Here is a 13627-nt window from a genome sequence, read left to right on the forward strand (position 1 = left end):
GTAATGTGTCAGAGAGCTGCACTGAAATAAGACTGTCTTAAAATTTGCTTTGTTGGGACTTTTAGCAGTATAATCCACAGTGATGGGCTGCATCGGTTTTGGGGATGAGCAGAAACAGTGTGAGTCTCTGAATATCAGAGCACTGTTTGAAGCCATGGTTGGAAAGAGAGACAAAGACAATGTCTGAAGCAGATGAATATTGGTGGAAATATTAAGGCAACTTCACGTAGTTAAAAGGGAGGTTTATTTTGGGGGATAACTTACAAGTAAATGGATAGGTTACAGGTACAGGAGAGGTGAAGTGCAGTCCAGCAGCATTCTCTGGAGAACTTTGTACCATCCAGCATCCAGGATTACCAGGAACCAAGAGAGCCAGTGTAGCTAGAGTTTTCCTGCCTGGTCCACAGTCAGGACAAATCTCTGTCACCCACCAGTCCCACAGCCACTCAGACCTGACCAAATAAACACAGAGACTTATATTGGTTACAAACTGTATGGCCCTGGCAGGCTTCTTGCTAACTGTTCTTACAGCTTAACTTAATCCATTTCCATTAATCATCTAGCCACATGGCTTGTGGCTTACCGGGATCTTCACATGCTGTTTGTCATCGTGGCGGCTGGCAGTGTCTCTCTGACTTAGCCTTCCACTTCCCAGCTTTATTCTCTTCCTTGTCCTGCCTATACTTCCTGCCTGGTCACTGGCCAATCAGTGATTTATTTATTGACTAATCAGCAACACATTTGCCATACAGACCATCCCACCGCAAGCCAGCACATCTGGATATCAGGTCTTAAGGGCTCCCATCTTGGCCTGCCTCAGGGGAACTATGCTGAGGGGGCATGCCATCTTCAGTCCTGTGTGTTGAGCGGTTGCTTCATAAAGCCAAAAACTGTCTTGTATCTAGATAGGCAGTCTGTCTTGTGACCACCTGAAAGAAGTTCAGTGGACCTGCTTGGAAGAAAAATGGCCACATGAGTGAAACATGGAAGGCACAGATATACAGGTTTGTTTCACCAACTTACACCCATACATGTGCACCTAGATGCCTGGAATGTTGGAATACACAGGTAGAAGCACTGAGATACATGTACCTTTGTACGATGCAGATATATGAATCTGTGTAGAAATCAGTGTATAGCTGGGAGGTGGTGGTGCACACTTTTAATCCCAGCACTTGGCAGGCAGAGGCAGGCGGTTCTGTGAGTTCAAGACCAATCTGGTCTACAAACTGAGTTCCAGGAAAGCCAGAGCTGTTGTTCAGAGAAACCCTGTCTTGAAAATCAAAAAAAAAGAAAGAAAGAAGGAAGGAAGTGGAGGAAGAAAGAAAGAAAGAAAGAGAAAGAAAGAAGAAAAAAAGAAAGAAGAAAGAAACATGTATAATGGTACATTTGATCCTGGCAGTTTTCTGGGGATCTTTGGTCCACCAAAATAGTTTCTACCAGGAAACTGACAAGGCAAAGATATGAGATTCCTGGATACACAATTGCCAGGGCCACTCACTTTCTGAGGAGTTAGATTGCAGCAATATTTGGGCTCTACATACGTCTGAACAAACCTTGAAAATGTAAATAGATGGCCACAGTGAAGCTACCAAATAACATGGACTGCTTAATAGAGACATCTTTCTGTCTTTATAGGTTATGAACAAATTTCTGCCTTGTGCTAGGCCTTGGCATCATGGGGAGTGCACCATGCTTAGCTGAGTTGACACAATAAGTCCACAAGAGCAGCTGAGACCAGGTATTTAGAAATCAGCATTCCTTCCTCATACTTAAAGCTTCAAGGCAAGCTGTGAATTTGGAGATGGGACTCCTCTGTATTTTGCATCATGGCCCACAGTACCAGAGGGTCTCTCTTGTGTTTGGATGAACATAATAAGAACAGAGACAAAATGAACTATAATGAGAAGTTTTAGAGATGATGTTTCAAGGAAAGTATGCTTTGTCTCCAGTTTGGTGGCTACTGAAAGAAGTGGTCAGTGGCAGGAAGATAGGTGTGAAGAAATACAGAAAGAGAGAGAAACAACTAACGAGATAGAGAAAGAGAAAGGTAAGTTGGTTTCCATTGAGTTAGAAAGTATGAAATGAATTTCTGGGAGTGTGGAAGAAAAATCTGCAACCCTCTGGCCCAAAGCGTTGAAGCAAGGATGCAAAGAGGACAATTCAGAAGGGAGATTATGGCCATTCTGAACATTCACAATTACTCTTGTTAGAGTAACTTTTAACATGTTGGAGAGACTGGGATTTGTTGTTGAACTGCAGAGAGGTGCAGTCATGATCAGTAACATCAGGAAGGGAAACAGGACTAGGCCAAGCTGAAAAAAAAACATTTTCCCCAAGAAAACCCCCCAAAAACCCACTACTTGGCAAGGATGAAAGGAGGGTATAGGGAGAAAGCAGGTGGGTTCAGACACTCACAGTAGATTTGACTAGGGGAAAAACTACAGAGCACAATTGTCACTCTATAATGAGTCAAGTGCTTAGTTCAATATTATCACAGACACATGAGGTGGGGCCGAAGACACAGTGCACAAGAAAATCATCAACATAAATCAATGAAGGGAGCAAGAAACACAGGGGGCACCAGAAATTAACTTAGAGTCCTTGAATATTAAGTATAAAAGCCCTATGAAGGTAAGCCTAAATAATATATCAAAGAGTAATAATATTGCTGTAGCTAAAAAGAACAACCATGTACACAAGAACCAATGTATAGAAATGTCACAGAAAAAAGACTCAGGATAATCACATAAAAATGTACAGATATATGCAAGAGCTTACAAAATGGTGCATATTTGGAATTTCTCACATTCTCAAATTCCCACCATGTCCCAACTGAATGAAATGCCTTATGCTAGGGCACTCCAGCATGCTAGGATTGATGATGATTTCCAGTCAAACATTCCTTGGAAAAGCTGAACAAAATGAGTGAAAACTCAGTACCGCTGCTCACATCGAAACTGAGGTCCTGTACATTGGCTCACCCAAGTCCTCTGGGAGTCAGACACAGGCCTGAGAACCACTGCACTGCTCCTGCCCCCCCCCCCTCCAGCAGTAGCCAGACTCTCTTCCCATGGGCTTGATCTCTGCCCCACTCTGCTCGCCATCACGGGCATGGGGAAAAGAGAATACTTGGGGTTTGCTGGCAAGTAAGCAGCCATCCCCACTCTCCCAAGCCAGACTGACAGCTAGACATGGGACCTTGGACCTTGGGCTCTCTTGTAGGCCCTCTAGAAATATGCTAGCTTCGGACACCCACAAGAAACAGGCGTGCTGACCTGTGTAGAAATCTGCACACTGGAGGCCTGTGGTGGAGTAGGTTGACCAGGGGACACTAAGGTCAGACTGCTGGCCTCCTGGTGGAGGAGACAGGTGTGAGAGTGTTTTTCTCTCACCCATGGTAGTGGAGGGCCCATCTTGGCTCAAGCCAATCTCAAAGCTAGGAAAGACACCTGTTTTGTTGAGTGGTCTTCACCAGGGTGTGATTCTTCCAGGAAGGCCTGTTTGGAGGCCGGCTAGGGATCCCATGTAGGAATTGTACCCTGGGCCCCAGGCTGTAGATCAAGACTGGCTTGAGAGCTCTGCTCATGGGCAGTGGAGGGTGCCAAAGCGACTTTGGCTTGCAAGGGTGCGTTTCTGGTCATTGGAAGCCATGTGTGTTGCAACTTGTCTTGGGACGTGCCAGGCTCTCTGGCTTGCCCTTGGCGTCCCACAGAAGTTAGCTTGTGTTGATGCAGTGTTCAACTTGGCTTGCAGTCAAAATTTCCAGTACCCTTGAACATGGGCTTTCCCATGAAGACAGACTGACAGAGAGTGCCATCATCCAGAGACAGAAGCAGAGACAGAGACAGAGACAGAGAGAGAAACCAGGAGTAAGAGAAAGAGACATGGGCAAAGAAAGAGAGTGATAGAGGAGGTCTGGTGGACCCAGAAGGCCTGCCATGTCCTGTGGTAAAGGCCTCAGAGGAGACTTTAAGCAGTTTGAGCTCGGTCCCTCAGCATTCCTAGCAGGAGAAGGATGCAAATTTCGGGTAGCTTTGCCCACCTGGTTGTCAGAGATGTTGAGATGGGAGGAGGGAGGCTTGGTTTGGCTAGTGAGCATGGCCAGAGCTGCATCCTAAGACTTGAGCTTGAGCCAGCAAGGTGAGCTTGCCCTGGTTTGTGAACCGCGTACACAGCGTTAGAGGGTTGAGGTCCTCAGAGCTGGCCATGGTTTTTGTTTTGGTTTTTGTTTTTTTCTTTTTTTTTTCTCGGGAAGAGTCTGCTTGCTTGCCTGCAGTGCAGTTCCTTGATGTGTTGGCCGGGCCGAACCTGGTGTTTTGATTGCAGAGAGGGGCCAAGGTGATGTGAAAGGGCACGGAGGGAGGGAGCCAGGGCAAGGACAGGCTCTGAGACCCTGGTGAAAAGCTGTCACCGCTGTGGCAAGCCATGCTGGAGGGTGAGGGCAGGGCAGGAGTGGTGAGAGAGCAGATGTGATCTGATGTTCCCGTTGAGACGAGCCAGGCCCAGCCATCCATCCCAGAGCCAGTTGCCCGCTTCCCACTGTAATGTTGGCATGTGCTTTGATGTCTTCACAGTGTGGCATTGCGTGGCCTGCACGGCCATAGTGCGGAGAGAATGGCCCAGCATCCTTTGCCCAGGGCTGATGGCACCTGAGTGGGCCTCGAGGGAAGTTGCTTGGTGTTGGTGACCTGCAGGAGAAGGCCTGGGGCCCAAGGTAAGCCTCCCATGCATTGTCCCAGGTGCTCAGGATCCTGGGGTCTTGGTGGTGCTGCGAGGACTTACCATCCCTGCATCCCGGGCCTGTCAGCACCTGTAGCAGACTTAGGGCCTCAAGTTGCTTCCCATTTCCATGCAGGGACCCGTTGCAACCTGCCAAAGGACGGGGCATGTCTTGGTATTTCTCGCACTCCCCAACACCCACCCTGTCCTGAGTGCCCTGAAAATCCCTGTGCAAGGGCACTCCAGCGTGCTTGGATCGATGATGATTTCCAGTCAAACATTCCTTGGAAAAGCTGAACAAAATGAGTGAAAACTCAGTACCGCCGCTCTCATCGAAACTGAGGTCCTGCACCTTGGCTCACCCAAGTCCTCTGGGAGTCAGACACAGGCCTGAGAACCGCTGCGCTGCTCCTGCCCCCCTCCAGCAGTAGCCAGACTCTCTTCCCATGGGCTTGATCTCTGCCCCACTCTGCTCGCCATCACGGGCATGGGGAAAAGAGAATACTTGGGGTTTGCTGGCAAGCAAGCAGCCATCCCCAATCTCCCAAGTCAGACTGACAGCTAGACATGGGACCTTGGACCTTGGGCTCTCTTGTAGGCACTCTAGAAATATGCTAGCTTCGGACACCCACAAGAAACAGGCGTGCTGACCTGCGTAGAAATCTGCACACTGGAGGCCTGTGGTGGAGTAGGTTGACCAGGGGACACTAAGGTCAGACTGCTGGCCTCCTGGTGGAGGAGACAGGTGTGAGAGTGTTTTTCTCTCACCCATGGTAGTGGAGGGCCCGTCTTGGCTCAAGCCAATCTCAAAGCTAGGAAAGACACCTGTTTTGTTGAGTGGTCTTCACCAGGGTGTGATTCTTCCAGGAAGGCCTGTTTGGAGGCCGGCTAGGGATCCCATGTAGGAATTGTACCCTGGGCCCCAGGCTGTAGATCAAGACTGGCTTGAGAGCTCTGATCATGGGCAGTGGAGGGTGCCAAAGCGACTTTGGCTTGCAAGGGTGCGTTTCTGGTCATTGGAAGCCATGTGTGTTGCAACTTGTCTTGGGACGTGCCAGGCTCTCTGGCTTGCCCTTGGCGTCCCACAGAAGTTAGCTTGTGTTGATGCAGTGTTCAACTTGGCTTGCAGTCAAAATTTCCAGTACCCTTGAACATGGGCTTTCCCATGAAGACAGACTGACAGAGAGTGGCATCAATCCAGAGACAGAAGCAGAGACAGAGACAGAGACAGAGAGAGAAACCAGGAGTAAGAGAAAGAGACATGGGCAAAGAAAGAGAGTGAGAGAGGAGGTCTGGTGGACCCAGAAGGCCTGCCATGTCCTGTGGTGAAGGCCTCAGAGGAGACTTTAAGCAGTTTGAGCTCGGTCCCTCAGCATTCCTAGCGGGAGAAGGATGCAGATTTCGGGTAGCTTTGCCCACCTGGTTGTCAGAGATGTTGAGATGGGAGGAGGGAGGCTTGGTTTGGCTAGTGAGCATGGCCAGAGCTGCGTCCTAAGACTTGAGCTTGAGCCAGCAAGGTGAGCTTGCCCTGGTTTGTGAACCCCGTGCACAGTGTTTGAGGGTTGAGGTCCTCAGAGCTGATCATGGTTTTTGTTTTGGTTTTTGTTTTTTTCTTTTTTTTTTCTCGGGAAGAGTCTGCTGGCTTGCCTGCAGTGCAGTTCCTTGATGTGTTGGCCGGGCCGAACCTGGTGTTTTGATTGCAGAGAGGGGCCAAGGTGATGTGAAAGGGCACGGAGGGAGGGAGCCAGGGCAAGGACAGGCTCTGAGACCCTGGTGAAAAGCTGTCACCGCTGTGGCAAGCCATGCTGGAGGGTGAGGGCAGGGCAGGAGTGGTGAGAGAGCAGATGTGATCTGATGTTCCCGTTGAGACGAGCCAGGCCCAGCCATCCATCCCAGAGCCAGTTGCCCGCTTCCCACTGTAATGTTGGCATGTGCTTTGATGTCTTCACAGTGTGGCATTGCGTGGCCTGCACGGCCATAGTGCGGAGAGAATGGCCCAGCATCCTTTGCCCAGGGCTGATGGCACCTGAGTGGGCCTCGAGGGAAGTTGCTTGGTGTTGGTGACCTGCAGGAGAAGGCCTGGGGCCCAAGGTAAGCCTCCCATGCATTGTCCCAGGTGCTCAGGATCCTGGGGTCTTGGTGGTCCTGCGAGGACTTACCATCCCTGCCTCCCGGGCCTGTCAGCACCTGTAGCAGACTCAGGGCCTCAAGTTGCTTCCCATTTCCATGCAGGGACCCGTTGCAACCTGCCAAAGGACGGGGCATGTCTTGGTATTTCTCGCACTCCCCAACACCCACCCTGTCCTGAGTGCCCTGAAAATCCCTGTGCAAGGGCACTCCAGCGTGCTTGGATCGATGATGATTTCCAGTCAAACATTCCTTGGAAAAGCTGAACAAAATGAGTGAAAACTCAGTACCGCCGCTCTCATCGAAACTGAGGTCCTGCACCTTGGCTCACCCAAGTCCTCTGGGAGTCAGACACAGGCCTGAGAACCGCTGGGCTGCTCCTGCCCCCCTCCAGCAGTAGCCAGACTCTCTTCCCATGGGCTTGATCTCTGCCCCACTCTGCTCGCCATCACGGGCATGGGGAATAGAGAATACTTGGGGTTTGCTGGCAAGCAAGCAGCCATCCCCACTCTCCCAAGCCAGACTGACAGCTAGACATGGGACCTTGGACCTTGGGCTCTCTTGTAGGCACTCTAGAAATATGCTAGCTTCGGACACCCACAAGAAACAGGCGTGCTGACCTGTGTAGAAATCTGCACACTGGAGGCCTGTGGTGGAGTAGGTGGACCAGGGGACACTAAGGTCAGACTGCTGGCCTCCTGGTGGAGGAGACAGGTGTGAGAGTGCTTTTCTCTCACCCATGGTAGTGGAGGGCCCGTCTTGGCTCAAGCCAATCTCAAAGCTAGGAAAGACACCTGTTTTGTTGAGTGGTCTTCACCAGGGTGTGATTCTTCCAGGAAGGCCTGTTTGGAGGCCGGCTAGGGATCCCATGTAGGAATTGTACCCTGGGCCCCAGGCTGTAGATCAAGACTGGCTTGAGAGCTCTGCTCATGGGCAGTGGAGGGTGCCAAAGCGACTTTGGCTTGCAAGGGTGCGTTTCTGGTCATTGGAAGCCATGTGTGTTGCAACTTGTCTTGGGACGTGCCAGGCTCTCTGGCTTGCCCTTGGCGTCCCACAGAAGTTAGCTTGTGTTGATGCAGTGTTCAACTTGGCTTGCAGTCAAAATTTCCAGTACCCTTGACCATGGGCTTTCCCATGAAGACAGACTGACAGAGAGTGGCATCAATCCAGAGACAGAAGCAGAGACAGAGACAGAGACAGAGAGAGAAACCAGGAGTAAGAGAAAGAGACATGGGCAAAGAAAGAGAGTGAGAGAGGAGGTCTGGTGGACCCAGAAGGCCTGCCATGTCCTGTGGTGAAGGCCTCAGAGGAGACTTTAAGCAGTTTGAGCTCGGTCCCTCAGCATTCCTAGCGGGAGAAGGATGCAGATTTCGGGTAGCTTTGCCCACCTGGTTGTCAGAGATGTTGAGATGGGAGGAGGGAGGCTTGGTTTGGCTAGTGAGCATGGCCAGAGCTGCGTCCTAAGACTTGAGCTTGAGCCAGCAAGGTGAGCTTGCCCTGGTTTGTGAACCCCGTGCACAGTGTTTGAGGGTTGAGGTCCTCAGAGCTGATCATGGTTTTTGTTTTGGTTTTTGTTTTTTTTCTTTTTTTTTTCTCGGGAAGAGTCTGCTGGCTTGCCTGCAGTGCAGTTCCTTGATGTGTTGGCCGGGCCGAACCTGGTGTTTTGATTGCAGAGAGGGGCCAAGGTGATGTGAAAGGGCACGGAGGGAGGGAGCCAGGGCAAGGACAGGCTCTGAGACCCTGGTGAAAACCTGTCACCGCTGTGGCAAGCCATGCTGGAGGGTGAGGGCAGGGCAGGAGTGGTGAGAGAGCAGATGTGATCTGATGTTCCCGTTGAGACGAGCCAGGCCCAGCCATCCATCCCAGAGCCAGTTGCCCGCTTCCCACTGTAATGTTGGCATGTGCTTTGATGTCTTCACAGTGTGGCATTGCGTGGCCTGCACGGCCATAGTGCGGAGAGAATGGCCCAGCATCCTTTGCCCAGGGCTGATGGCACCTGAGTGGGCCTCGAGGGAAGTTGCTTGGTGTTGGTGACCTGCAGGAGAAGGCCTGGGGCCCAAGGTAAGCCTCCCATGCATTGTCCCAGGTGCTCAGGATCCTGGGGTCTTGGTGGTGCTGCGAGGACTTACCATCCCTGCATGCCGGGCCTGTCAGCACCTGTAGCAGACTCAGGGCCTCAAGTTGCTTCCCATTTCCATGCAGGGACCCGTTGCAACCTGCCAAAGGACGGGGCATGTCTTGGTATTTCTCGCACTCCCCAACACCCACCCTGTCCTGAGTGCCCTGAAAATCCCTGTGCAAGGGCACTCCAGCGTGCTTGGATCGATGATGATTTCCAGTCAAACATTCCTTGGAAAAGCTGAACAAAATGAGTGAAAACTCAGTACCGCCGCTCTCATCGAAACTGAGGTCCTGCACCTTGGCTCACCCAAGTCCTCTGGGAGTCAGACACAGGCCTGAGAACCGCTGCGCTGCTCCTGCCCCCCTCCAGCAGTAGCCAGACTCTCTTCCCATGGGCTTGATCTCTGCCCCACTCTGCTCGCCATCACGGGCATGGGGAATAGAGAATACTTGGGGTTTGCTGGCAAGCAAGCAGCCATCCCCACTCTCCCAAGCCAGACTGACAGCTAGACATGGGACCTTGGACCTTGGGCTCTCTTGTAGGCACTCTAGAAATATGCTAGCTTCGGACACCCACAAGAAACAGGCGTGCTGACCTGGGTAGAAATCTGCACACTGGAGGCCTGTGGTGGAGTAGGTTGACCAGGGGACACTAAGGTCAGACTGCTGGCCTCCTGGTGGAGGAGACAGGTGTGAGAGTGCTTTTCTCTCACCCATGGTAGTGGAGGGCCCGTCTTGGCTCAAGCCAATCTCAAAGCTAGGAAAGACACCTGTTTTGTTGAGTGATTCTTCCAGGAAGGCCTGTTTGGAGGCCGGCTAGGGATCCCATGTAGGAATTGTACCATGGGCCCCAGGCTGTAGATCAAGACTGGCTTGAGAGCTCTGCTCATGGGCAGTGGAGGGTGCCAAAGCGACTTTGGCTTGCAAGGGTGCGTTTCTGGTCATTGGAAGCCATGTGTGTTGCAACTTGTCTTGGGACGTGCCAGGCTCTCTGGCTTGCCCTTGGCGTCCCACAGAAGTTAGCTTGTGTTGATGCAGTGTTCAACTTGGCTTGCAGTCAAAATTTCCAGTACCCTTGAACATGGGCTTTCCCATGAAGACAGACTGACAGAGAGTGGCATCAATCCAGAGACAGAAGCAGAGACAGAGACAGAGACAGAGACAGAGAGAGAAACCAGGAGTAAGAGAAAGAGACATGGGCAAAGAAAGAGAGTGAGAGAGGAGGTCTGGTGGACCCAGAAGGCCTGCCATGTCCTGTGGTGAAGGCCTCAGAGGAGACTTTAAGCAGTTTGAGCTCGGTCCCTCAGCATTCCTAGCAGGAGAAGGATGCAGATTTCGGGTAGCTTTGCCCACCTGGTTTTCAGAGATGTTGAGATGGGAGGAGGGAGGCTTGGTTTGGCTAGTGAGCATGGCCAGAGCTGCGTCCTAAGACTTGAGCTTGAGCCAGCAAGGTGAGCTTGCCCTGGTTTGTGAACCCCGTGCACAGTGTTAGAGGGTTGAGGTCCTCAGAGCTGGCCATGGTTTTTGTTTTGGTTTTGGTTTTTTTGTTTTTTTTTTCTCGGGAGGAGTCTGCTTGCTTGCCTGCAGTGCAGTTCCTTGATGTGTTGGCCGGGCCGAACCTGGTGTTTTGATTGCAGAGAGGGGCCAAGGTGATGTGAAAGGGCACGGAGGGAGGGAGCCAGGGCAAGGACAGGCTCTGAGACCCTGGTGAAAACCTGTCACCGCTGTGGCAAGCCATGCTGGAGGGTGAGGGCAGGGCAGGAGTGGTGAGAGAGCAGATGTGATCTGATGTTCCCATTGAGACGAGCCAGGCCCAGCCATCCATCCCAGAGCCAGTTGCCCGCTTCCCACTGTAATGTTGGCATGTGCTTTGATGTCTTCACAGTGTGGCATTGCGTGGCCTGCACGGCCATAGTGCGGAGAGAATGGCCCATCATCCTTTGCCCAGGGCTGATGGCACCTGAGTGGGCCTCGAGGGAAGTTGCTTGGTGTTGGTGACCTGCAGGAGAAGGCCTGGGGCCCAAGGTAAGCCTCCCATGCATTGTCCCAGGTGCTCAGGATCCTGGGGTCTTGGTGGTGCTGCGAGGACTTACCATCCCTGCATCCCGGGCCTGTCAGCACCTGTAGCAGACTTAGGGCCTCAAGTTGCTTCCCATTTCCATGCAGGGACCCGTTGCAACCTGCCAAAGGACGGGGCATGTCTTGGTATTTCTCGCACTCCCCAACACCCACCCTGTCCTGAGTGCCCTGAAAATCCCTGTGCAAGGGCACTCCAGCGTGCTTGGATCGATGATGATTTCCAGTCAAACATTCCTTGGAAAAGCTGAACAAAATGAGTGAAAACTCAGTACCGCCGCTCTCATCGAAACTGAGGTCCTGCACCTTGGCTCACCCAAGTCCTCTGGGAGTCAGACACAGGCCTGAGAACCGCTGCGCTGCTCCTGCCCCCCTCCAGCAGTAGCCAGACTCTCTTCCCATGGGCTTGATCTCTGCCCCACTCTGCTCGCCATCACGGGCATGGGGAAAAGAGAATACTTGGGGTTTGCTGGCAAGCAAGCAGCCATCCCCACTCTCCCAAGTCAGACTGACAGCTAGACATGGGACCTTGGACCTTGGGCTCTCTTGTAGGCACTCTAGAAATATGCTAGCTTCGGACACCCACAAGAAACAGGCGTGCTGACCTGCGTAGAAATCTGCACACTGGAGGCCTGTGGTGGAGTAGGTTGACCAGGGGACACTAAGGTCAGACTGCTGGCCTCCTGGTGGAGGAGACAGGTGTGAGAGTGTTTTTCTGTCACCCATGGTAGTGGAGGGCCCGTCTTGGCTCAAGCCAATCTCAAAGCTAGGAAAGACACCTGTTTTGTTGAGTGGTCTTCACCAGGGTGTGATTCTTCCAGGAAGGCCTGTTTGGAGGCCGGCTAGGGATCCCATGTAGGAATTGTACCCTGGGCCCCAGGCTGTAGATCAAGACTGGCTTGAGAGCTCTGCTCATGGGCAGTGGAGGGTGCCAAAGCGACTTTGGCTTGCAAGGGTGCGTTTCTGGTCATTGGAAGCCATGTGTGTTGCAACTTGTCTTGGGACGTGCCAGGCTCTCTGGCTTGCCCTTGGCGTCCCACAGAAGTTAGCTTGTGTTGATGCAGTGTTCAACTTGGCTTGCAGTCAAAATTTCCAGTACCCTTGACCATGGGCTTTCCCATGAAGACAGACTGACAGAGAGTGGCATCAATCCAGAGACAGAAGCAGAGACAGAGACAGAGACAGAGAGAGAAACCAGGAGTAAGAGAAAGAGACATGGGCAAAGAAAGAGAGTGAGAGAGGAGGTCTGGTGGACCCAGAAGGCCTGCCATGTCCTGTGGTGAAGGCCTCAGAGGAGACTTTAAGCAGTTTGAGCTCGGTCCCTCAGCATTCCTAGCGGGAGAAGGATGCAGATTTCGGGTAGCTTTGCCCACCTGGTTGTCAGAGATGTTGAGATGGGAGGAGGGAGGCTTGGTTTGGCTAGTGAGCATGGCCAGAGCTGCGTCCTAAGACTTGAGCTTGAGCCAGCAAGGTGAGCTTGCCCTGGTTTGTGAACCCCGTGCACAGTGTTTGAGGGTTGAGGTCCTCAGAGCTGATCATGGTTTTTGTTTTGGTTTTTGTTTTTTTCTTTTTTTTTTCTCGGGAAGAGTCTGCTGGCTTGCCTGCAGTGCAGTTCCTTGATGTGTTGGCCGGGCCGAACCTGGTGTTTTGATTGCAGAGAGTGGCCAAGGTGATGTGAAAGGGCACGGAGGGAGGGAGCCAGGGCAAGGACAGGCTCTGAGACCCTGGTGAAAAGCTGTCACCGCTGTGGCAAGCCATGCTGGAGGGTGAGGGCAGGGCAGGAGTGGTGAGAGAGCAGATGTGATCTGATGTTCCCGTTGAGACGAGCCAGGCCCAGCCATCCATCCCAGAGCCAGTTGCCCGCTTCCCACTGTAATGTTGGCATGTGCTTTGATGTCTTCACAGTGTGGCATTGCGTGGCCTGCACGGCCATAGTGCGGAGAGAATGGCCCAGCATCCTTTGCCCAGGGCTGATGGCACCTGAGTGGGCCTCGAGGGAAGTTGCTTGGTGTTGGTGACCTGCAGGAGAAGGCCTGGGGCCCAAGGTAAGCCTCCCATGCATTGTCCCAGGTGCTCAGGATCCTGGGGTCTTGGTGGTCCTGCGAGGACTTACCATCCCTGCCTCCCGGGCCTGTCAGCACCTGTAGCAGACTCAGGGCCTCAAGTTGCTTCCCATTTCCATGCAGGGACCCGTTGCAACCTGCCAAAGGACGGGGCATGTCTTGGTATTTCTCGCACTCCCCAACACCCACCCTGTCCTGAGTGCCCTGAAAATCCCTGTGCAAGGGCACTCCAGCGTGCTTGGATCGATGATGATTTCCAGTCAAACATTCCTTGGAAAAGCTGAACAAAATGAGTGAAAACTCAGTACCGCCGCTCTCATCGAAACTGAGGTCCTGCACCTTGGCTCACCCAAGTCCTCTGGGAGTCAGACACAGGCCTGAGAACCGCTGCGCTGCTCCTGCCCCCCTCCAGCAGTAGCCAGACTCTCTTCCCATGGGCTTGATCTCTGCCCCACTCTGCTCGCCATCACGGGCATGGGGAATAGAGAATACTTGGGGTTTGCTGGCAAGCAAGCAGC

At 52.4% G+C, this 13627-nt stretch overlaps 6 non-coding genes across 6 annotated transcripts; all 6 read left to right on the top strand.

Moving 5' to 3' along the window:
• The first annotated feature begins 2875 nt into the window (after positions 1 to 2875).
• LOC131903176 (small nucleolar RNA SNORD116) lies at positions 2876 to 2969 on the top strand. The gene has a single exon (XR_009377427.1). It is a non-coding gene; the product is annotated as a small nucleolar RNA SNORD116 (small nucleolar RNA).
• A 2006-nt stretch (positions 2970 to 4975) lies between these two features.
• On the top strand, positions 4976 to 5069 carry LOC131903049 (small nucleolar RNA SNORD116). The gene has a single exon (XR_009377309.1). It is a non-coding gene; the product is annotated as a small nucleolar RNA SNORD116 (small nucleolar RNA).
• A 2002-nt stretch (positions 5070 to 7071) lies between these two features.
• LOC131903050 (small nucleolar RNA SNORD116) lies at positions 7072 to 7165 on the top strand. Its single transcript, XR_009377310.1, has one exon. It is a non-coding gene; the product is annotated as a small nucleolar RNA SNORD116 (small nucleolar RNA).
• A 2003-nt stretch (positions 7166 to 9168) lies between these two features.
• LOC131903051 (small nucleolar RNA SNORD116) lies at positions 9169 to 9262 on the top strand. The gene has a single exon (XR_009377311.1). It is a non-coding gene; the product is annotated as a small nucleolar RNA SNORD116 (small nucleolar RNA).
• Positions 9263 to 11253: 1991 nt separating this feature from the next.
• LOC131903052 (small nucleolar RNA SNORD116) lies at positions 11254 to 11347 on the top strand. Its single transcript, XR_009377312.1, has one exon. It is a non-coding gene; the product is annotated as a small nucleolar RNA SNORD116 (small nucleolar RNA).
• Positions 11348 to 13349: 2002 nt separating this feature from the next.
• Positions 13350 to 13443, top strand: LOC131903053 (small nucleolar RNA SNORD116). The gene has a single exon (XR_009377313.1). It is a non-coding gene; the product is annotated as a small nucleolar RNA SNORD116 (small nucleolar RNA).
• The last annotated feature ends 184 nt before the right edge of the window (positions 13444 to 13627 follow it).

Source organism: Peromyscus eremicus, chromosome 1 (genome assembly GCF_949786415.1).
Source record: "Peromyscus eremicus chromosome 1, PerEre_H2_v1, whole genome shotgun sequence".
NCBI lineage: Eukaryota > Metazoa > Chordata > Mammalia > Rodentia > Cricetidae > Peromyscus > Peromyscus eremicus.